Source organism: Mizuhopecten yessoensis, unplaced genomic scaffold (genome assembly GCF_002113885.1).
Source record: "Mizuhopecten yessoensis strain PY_sf001 unplaced genomic scaffold, ASM211388v2 scaffold3311, whole genome shotgun sequence".
Lineage (NCBI taxonomy): Eukaryota > Metazoa > Mollusca > Bivalvia > Pectinida > Pectinidae > Mizuhopecten > Mizuhopecten yessoensis.
The window spans coordinates 710,906-719,984 of NW_018404981.1; positions in this window are offsets into that span (position 1 = coordinate 710,906).

Here is a 9,079-nt window from a genome sequence, read left to right on the forward strand (position 1 = left end):
GTATATAGGGATGACAGATGGGATGTCTATTCCTTGTGACAGAGAGGACCTGGCATTTCTCAGGGTGGAAAGCCATCCTCCATTTAGTCTCCCAAAGCGCCAGTTTACGATATCTTTGTGTAGGTTGTGAGCGTCTATCTAAGATGTTACTGTCGGATACATAATGGTATAAGACATCTGCAAAGAGTCTGATAGAAGATGTTATACTCTCAGTGATATGATTAATGTAGTACAAGAAAAGACTCGGACCGAGCCTTTGGGACCCCTGATCTTACTAGGGCAGAATCGGACATTTCCCCCTCTACTACAACAGTCTGGGTTCTGTCACTAAGGAAGCCCTTTTTCATACCCCCTAATTATAAGTTTGTCGATAAGGAGAGAATGGCTCACCTTATCAAAGGCCTTACTAAATTCCAAAATTAGTACATCTGTCTGTTTGCCATCTTCTAAATTTTTCGAGATGTCATCAATAAATTCAAAAAGTTGGCTCTCACATGACCTGGATTGTCTAAAACCATGTTGTAAGGGGTAACGAATGTTATTGTTATCAGCATGATTCAGGATGTTACTTACTATAATATGTTCTAACAACTTACAACAAATACAAGAGAGAGATATGGGACAATAGTTTTCAGGGTTAAAATGTTGGTCTTTTTTTGTAAACTGGGGCAATGTTAGCTGTTCTCCAGTCAGATGGAACATGACCGGTATCTAACGACCTTTGGAAGATGAGACAGAGAATGGGGGAGATTTCTGTTGCCAGTTCCTTGAATACTCAACCTTTTCTCCTGACCTTTTTCATACGCCCATCCAAAGACGCGACATTATGTTATCACTCGGACAGGATATCTCGTGTAATTTTGAACGGATTAGCTTCAACCTTCATAGGAAGGTTACTATCACCATGAAAGCTCGGAACAAGTTCAATAACCGCCATTATCCGACAGTAATTTACGGAGTTATAATGCTACTCTATTCAATAGCTAAAACAGGATCCACTCCATATCTCAAGCTATTGTTTAAGGATCAATTCAAATTTCATATGAAAGTTAATTATTACGAAAGCTGGGACAAGTTCGATAATTTCCATTATCAGACCATGATGTACGGAGTTATGCCCCATTATTCAATTTATATAGCAATGTTCGATCAATATCTCCATTAATTTCCAATGCATAAACTTCCAACCTCATGGGAAGGTTAATTACACAAGTTTGTTTAACCACTATTATCCAACTGTGATTTAGCCTCTTTGAAAGCAGTGTCGATGATGGGAGTTTATATATAATTAATTACCATGCATCATGAGACAATTCTTAGCGTATTTATCCAATATAAATAAACATGACGGCTGCTGAAATATCGCTGGGCATTGTGAGATTTGACAATGTCATTTTAAATTTATGTGCAAAATAAAAAAATAAATATAAAACACTTTTATTACAACGAAAACAAGACCAAGGTCTGCAATATCGTACAAAGTGCACATCGGTTGAAATCACCAATGCCGGCAATGGAAACAATTTTAACGCTCATGCAATTTATCAGAAATATCGTCTGTTACACTGCACTGATCAAAAGGGGTTTGTTACAAATGTCTGAAATACACCTATTCTATAGACCTACTGACATATATGTTACAGACCTACTGATATGAGTCGCAGCAAACATCAACATTTCAGACATTTGTAACGAACCTGTGCTCCGTCTTTGACTTTAAACATATTTTATTAACCAGAATTGGAAAATAGGATTTGGCACAAATTATTACAACTTATGAAGCCATCACCTTACAACAATAATTCAAAACAACAGATGATGATATAGACTGTCAATTACAATTCATAGTAGTATGAAGCGATTTTTAAAGTAACACATACACATACAAACAAACAAAAACAAAAACATATTTTAAAGTCAAGTTCATAATCGAAACATGTTAAAATCTTCCACTGGATCTAATAAAAGTTTGCACTTGTTTGAATATATCACAATTTGTATCCAAAGCCAGATTTTAATTTCCAAACAGTAATAATCTCAACGTTAAATGTACATTTAAATGATATATATGATCAAAAAGTACAGTACGAGCATTTGTATAAGGTTGACATTCAAAGAAGAAGTGATAGGCATTTTCGCAATGGTAGCCACAATTTAAACAATTTGAGTCTTGGACCAAGTTTGCACGGTATAGATCATGTTTGAGAGGACTGCATTCGTGTCTTAGTCTGGTATGAAGAATGTTTAGTTTTATGTCACCGCGTAGGTAATGAGGGGGTACTGTATATGGTATGTTGGGGACTAGAGCTGATTTGAAAGATGAGAAAGACGTGGATCTAATATTATAGTCTAGAGTATTCCACATTTTTAATGAAGAAGGCAAGAAAGATAAACTAGAAGTAGAGAGTCTAAAATTGGGAATTTTGTAGTTATCATTATTTCTAAGAGCATGTCGGTCTTCTCCAAACCTCACATGCATTTTCTAAAACCGGGAATATATAAGTTTTGTAAATTCTTAAGAGAGCATCCCGCTTCAACATATATTTGAGTTTTCGCAAAATATTTGTTTTTTTTTCATTACAGATTTATTGATTTCACTTACATGATCTGACCATTTTGCATCTGAATTGAATGTAACTCCAAGGTGCCTATGCATACTGTTAAAATTCAAAATATTTCCATCAAAAATCAGTTCAAGATCTTCATCTATATCATTTGAATTTGATATGAAAATAACTTCCGTCTTATTTGGATTGAAAGTAACAAGCCAAGTGTTAGCCTACATATTCAAAGCTTCCAGGTCCCTATTTAAAACTGTTTGTATATCTAGACAGGAAGATGAAGAGCTTTTTAAAGACGTATCATCAGCAAAAAGACTTGTTGTAGATTCTAGTACTTCGGCGATATCATTTATATAAATTAAGAAAACAATGTTCCAAGAATTGAACCCTGAGGAACTCCAGCACAGATCTAACCAGCATCAGAAGAAGAATTATTTATAAACACTTTCTGTTGTCTGCTGCTTAAGTAGTTTTCGATCCAAGAAAGGAAATTTCCTGAGATACCGTATGATTTTAACTTGACTAATACACCATTATGCCAGACTCTGTCAAAAGCTTTTGAGATGTCACAGAAAACTAAACAAGTATGCTTCTTTTGTTCTAGATCAAGACAAATATTATGATATAATTCGATTAATTGATACACAGCTGAGTGGCCAGGCATAAATCCTGATTGGTACTGATAAAATAGAGAATTTTCAAAAAAATAATTATGCAAGTACTTAAAGACAACCCTTTCAAATGTTTTACTAACCGTAGACAAAAGAGAAATCCGTCTATAGTTAGAAGAAGAATGCCTATCACCCTTCTTAAAAAGCGGCATGGTCGGATTTACGGTGTTCACTGTATTTGTCCATGCGCGAAATTTGTTCCGGGGAAAAATCAAAACAATTTCAAATCTAACTTTCAGCTCAGAGTTCTATTGATAAACTTAAATCACCCTATAGACATATCATACGCAATTGTATGGATACTGAATTGTGGAATAAAATTGAAGTGTTTGTTAAAATTTCAAAGTACCACTTTGTTTGCCAAGCAGCGCTCGACAATACGCTGTTCAAACTATTGAACGAAATTGTGTGGACTGTCGATAAGGCTGGCATTTTTAATTTTAAATTTAAATTATAAGTTAAAAAAGAACATAAGAGGCAGAGAAAACGTAAATATAAGTATTGAACTGTTTTTGTATGGTATTTATGATCTATTTCATCATAAATACCATACAAAAACAGTTCAATGCTTAATTATTTGATCATTATAAAAAACTTATTCGGGTATGTCGAATGTTTCGCATTCAACATCAATTACTCAAAGAAATTTCATATAAATATATATATATATTTCAGCTACAATGTACCCATTCAAACCGTACTTGACGTACACTGTATTATATTTACATTTGCATGGCATTGTCACTATATAGCCTCTTTGGAAGCTGTGTCGTTGATGGGACTTTCATTACCATGCATCACGAGACACAATTCTTAGCGTATTAATACAACACTGACCGGAACTACAATATTGAATAACCAATATAAATAAAAATGACGGCTGCTGAAATATCGCGGGGCATTGCGAGATTTGAAAATGTCATTTTAAATTTATGTGCAAAATAAAAAATAAAATAAAAAAACACTTTTATTACAACGAAAACAAGACCAAGGTCTGCAATATCGTACAAAATGCACATCGGTTGAAATCACCAATGCCGGCAATGGAAACACTTTCAACGCTCATGCAATTTATCAGAAATATCGTCTGTTACACTGCACTGATCAACAGGGGTTCGTTACAAATGTCTGAAATACACATATTCTATAGACCTACTGACACATATGTTACAGACCTACTGATATGATATGATACTGATATGAGTCACAGCACACATAAACATTTCAGACATGTGTAACGAACCTATAACGAAATTTTGTGGACTGTCGATAAGGCGGGCATTTTTAATTTTGAATATAAATTATAAGTTAAAAAAGAACACAAGAGGCAGAGAAAACGTAAATATAAATATTGAACTGTTTTTGTATGGTATTTATGATCTATTTGAATGATTCAAATGACAGCCATTGTTGACCTCTTTCAAACGACAGCCGCACCAATTGACATATGCCTTTCAAAGAAGTGTTCTTACTTGTCAAGCCGTTCTAAAAATCAAACATAACCACCCTAGCCTTTCAGTTGCCGAGATTTTATCCACTCAAAAACAGTTTCAGTCATTGACTTTAAATCCATGTAATCCAATTGGCCTCCTGTCTTTCCAACTGACCCGTTCTTATTGGCAGTGTCGCCCATTGCACAGCTGTTGTTTGAATAAAAAAAAACTTGTTGAAGGATTCTGCTTCCATGTCCAGATAATGACATTTCAGAATGCGACGCTGAAATAGCACTTTCATCTGTAAACTCCATCGTCACAAGACATTAGCTTTTTAGAGAACCCAAAAACCCTATTGCAAAGTGAGCAACCATTGATTATTGGACACAAGACCATGGACGCGCGCTGAATCCAAGTGGTTTGATTTAAACATTTTATTGTCAGAACAGACAAATAGATGGGCCAATTGCTTTTCTAATATCTAGAATTGATAAAATATCAAAAACGTCATTTGCATGTATAACAATATTAGTGGAGAGTTTTGACATTGTCTATGAAAATCAGGTAGAGTGACATTGGATTCATCAGTACATGAAATTGAAGTGAAATAATTATTAAGAACTTCGACTTTTTCTTGGTCACCGTATGCAGCTTTTGAACAGCCATTAACTAAGTAATCCAAAGGAGGAATAGATCTGGCAGGAGAAGAGAAAAAACTGTTTAAAATTTTCCAAAATTCGCGAGGATTTTCATTTTTCGATTTATTGATAAGGGATTCGAGATTACTGAAAAAGTCGGCCTTAGCTTTCTTTTTCATATTATTAACTTTATTTCTTAGGCTCTTATACTTTGACCAATCATCCGGGCGCTTTGAACTTAATGCTTTGTACTTCATTCGGTCACGTATACGACAGTGTTTCCGTTAGTCAGTATCAAACCAAGGTTTATCTGAGGGGCAAACAATTATTTTAGAATTTGGGATACATGTACTGGCTAGTTCTAGGTATTTTGCTGTAAAGTTTTCTACTGCACAGTCAATAGAAGGTGCATTACAAATCAGGTCTTGCCAGTTTACTGCCATTATCAAATCATTAAATTTTAAATTGTCTGCTCTTTTGTAGTTCCAAATAAGTCTTTCATAAGATGTCTTTCAACAATAAGAAAAAGATAAATTCTGAAAAGTAGCTTTTTGATCGCTAATTGTATTATCTATATCAAAATTTCCGCTATCCAAACACTTTATGTTGGTTGTAATAAATATAGGATCAAGAAGTGTAGCTGTATCGGCAGTTAAGGAGCCTCTGTAATAGTGTTAAAAAGGTTATAGTTAGATGTTAAGACCTCTAATTTGCTATAACAACGTTTCAAATCGACATTACAATCACCAAGAATAACTGCATAAAAAGTAAAAAGTATTACTAGAGTTTGGAGGTCTATAAAATAATCCTATCATAATTCGTCTGTTATGACACATTACTTCCGCCCAAACACGTTCGAGAGAAGCTGGTTCAAACTCACGTTTGCGTATGGCTCTGATAGTATCAGAGAAGTAAATAATGACCCCTCCCCCGTGCGCATTTCTATCTTTACGCATCAATAAAGCGTTACCGGGAATAGTTGGAGACTCATCTTCAACAGCCATCTAGGTGTGTCTCTGTGAACAGCTTTCCAATTCACTTATAATATATAGTGTCAAGAAACTAATATGGTAAGGACCGGGGCTACTTTCAATATCTCCACTAAGAAGTAAAATCATAAGTAGAAACGGAAAGTCGGTACTGTAGAATCCCGATGCAAGTAGCGCATAATTCACACAAGTAAAGGAGGCATTGAAACATGTCACAATATTGGCTATCAAGACAGATATGACAAATTGAATGATTAAAAGAAAATAAATTCAGTATGATTTCGGAGGAAGTGAGGAACGAGTAGTTACTACCATGGAACCTTCCGATGGATACCCATATGCTTCCAGAGAATTACCCATTTTCGCGTACAAAATACAAAAAGCACATTAAGCAATAGGCATCTATCAGAATACAATCGGCACCGTGAAAAGTAGGGATAGAGGGTAAGGTAATGTAAGTGAGATAAAAAGGCAGAAGATATAGAGGAGTTAAGGACGAAATCGTGTTAGAAGAGATAGAAGTCAGAGGTAAGAACAAAAAAGCATAGCTTGTATACGTACATATGTAAGGGAACGAAGTCTAAATACATCTCCGACAAAAACAAAATTAAAGGGTCAAACGGAGGTCTTTGAAAATAACGAAAGTTAAGAAAGGACAGATATTTCCAGGAGTATGAAGTTGAATGAGAGATATAAATACATATATATTTACACATTGGTGAACTTTAACAGACTTATGAAATGATGTTACATATAATTACGAGGTTCAATAATACAACATTCAGACCATGATTTATATTTGACAAACCACATATTCAAAACATTTAAGCACATATATACTTCTTCAACATGCACAATTACACTTTGCACAGCACACTATCATTCGCACATGTGTAGGGCAGAGGTTGAACAACTCTATTTACCTTCAAATACAATAGTATTAAAATATGCATGTAAAGCACGAGCATGTTTTCATATGATAAACCAGACTGACCTGTCATGTTGACCTCATGCAAATTTCGGTACTTAAATATGGGCGATTCGGCATTGATGGCACAATAATACACGTAGTAAAATACAATACTCGATTCCCTACTCATTGGGCGAGTGGACATACATAAATAATTTTCACGTGGGTCGGATCGCTCAGGCTAATAAAATACGCCTTCAAAAGTCATTTTTGGCACATAGACTCGCATGTTAGTGTTAAATTTGCAACACGTACATAATTATGTAAGGTAGGGGTTATACTGCAGTGTTTACTTAATCACAAAATTTTAGATTTTTGTCAATAACTACACCGAAATCTCTTTTACTTGTCACTAGATCTATTTGATGTCTCTCCCCTTGCTGGGTGATCTCATATCTGACGTTGTTCTTCTCTTGGCATGTATATATATTTCGAGGTGTTTACATTTGTCTGAATTTAGTTCCATCAGCCATTTGTCTGTCCATCCACATACCTTATTGCTGTCGTTCTGGAGTGACAATCCATCCTCGTTAGGTTTTGTTGTTTTATAGAGTTTGGCGTCGTCGGCGAACATTTTGATTTTATTATCGAGTGAAGATGGGAAACAGTACTGGTCCGAGCACGCTCCCCTGTGGAAATCCACTGATGACCAATTTGGATGATGAGTACTGATATCATTTATAAAGTCTCGTATCCACTCAAGTAGTGCTCCTTTTATCCCGTACCCTTCCACTTTTGCAATCAGCCTTTTAAAGGTCAACAAGGTTGGTCATTCAGGGCCATGATTTTTATCTTTTCAATAAATGTATTCGTGAATCATAATAAATTTTAAGAGCATGTTTAATTTTAATTAATTGCTTGCGAATTTGACAGCACACCTCCACGCGCACACATGTCCTCATGGGCACATACACACATACGCATGATAATGAATGAATTTTGGCACATGCGCAATGACGTTAACATACAAAGCATGTATCAGGTATACATGTTTACTTATTAAGTTAGTGTAACTGGAATACTGCTCATGCTCATCTAATATATCCGATGCTCGTCACGACTTGTCTGAAGCTGGTTAATTTTGTCATGTAACCCCTTAATCTCATTTTCGTTGAGTATGATTTGTCTTTCCAGTAGAGAGTTTGTCGTTAACTACTGTATCGACCTTTTTGTTCACACAATTTTCAACTAAATTGTCAGTTTTTTCACTATTGATAATGTCGGTTAACACTTTTTCTAACTTGGGCTGTACCTCAGCGGTCAGAATTTGGGTTATAATAGAAGTCACCAGCTTACTAACTGGCTCTGCTTAAACTTGTATGAGGTTGTTAAATTCAGGGTCTGCATTGGCCACTGTGGGGTTGAAGACCTCGTTGGAGTCACAAGCTGGCTTTTTGGATATAGATTCTACAGAGACGTCTGGAGACGAATCAAATGTTTGTCTTTTGAGGCCCGGTACCGGTGTCACTGGTGAAAACACAATCCTGAAATAATTCACTTTTTCCAACAAACCGACAAAAAGTTCACGTGCAATTCACCACTACTAAGATTTGGGATTCACAACCATGTAAACATTTGAAGAAAAATTCCTGGATATTTCAAAAATAAAGCAGATTTAGCACCTCCGATTTTAACACCTGTTTTCACTACGACATCACGTGACCTTTTCCAAGTGGTTAAGCGTCTGACATTCTGCTACCACTATCCCTTCACCACTGGGTCGCAATTTCGATACCTATAATTAACGGTGGGCATTCGCCAGGTACTGACTGTAGGTCGGTGGTTTTCTCCGAGTTCTCCGGCTCCACCCCCCCCCC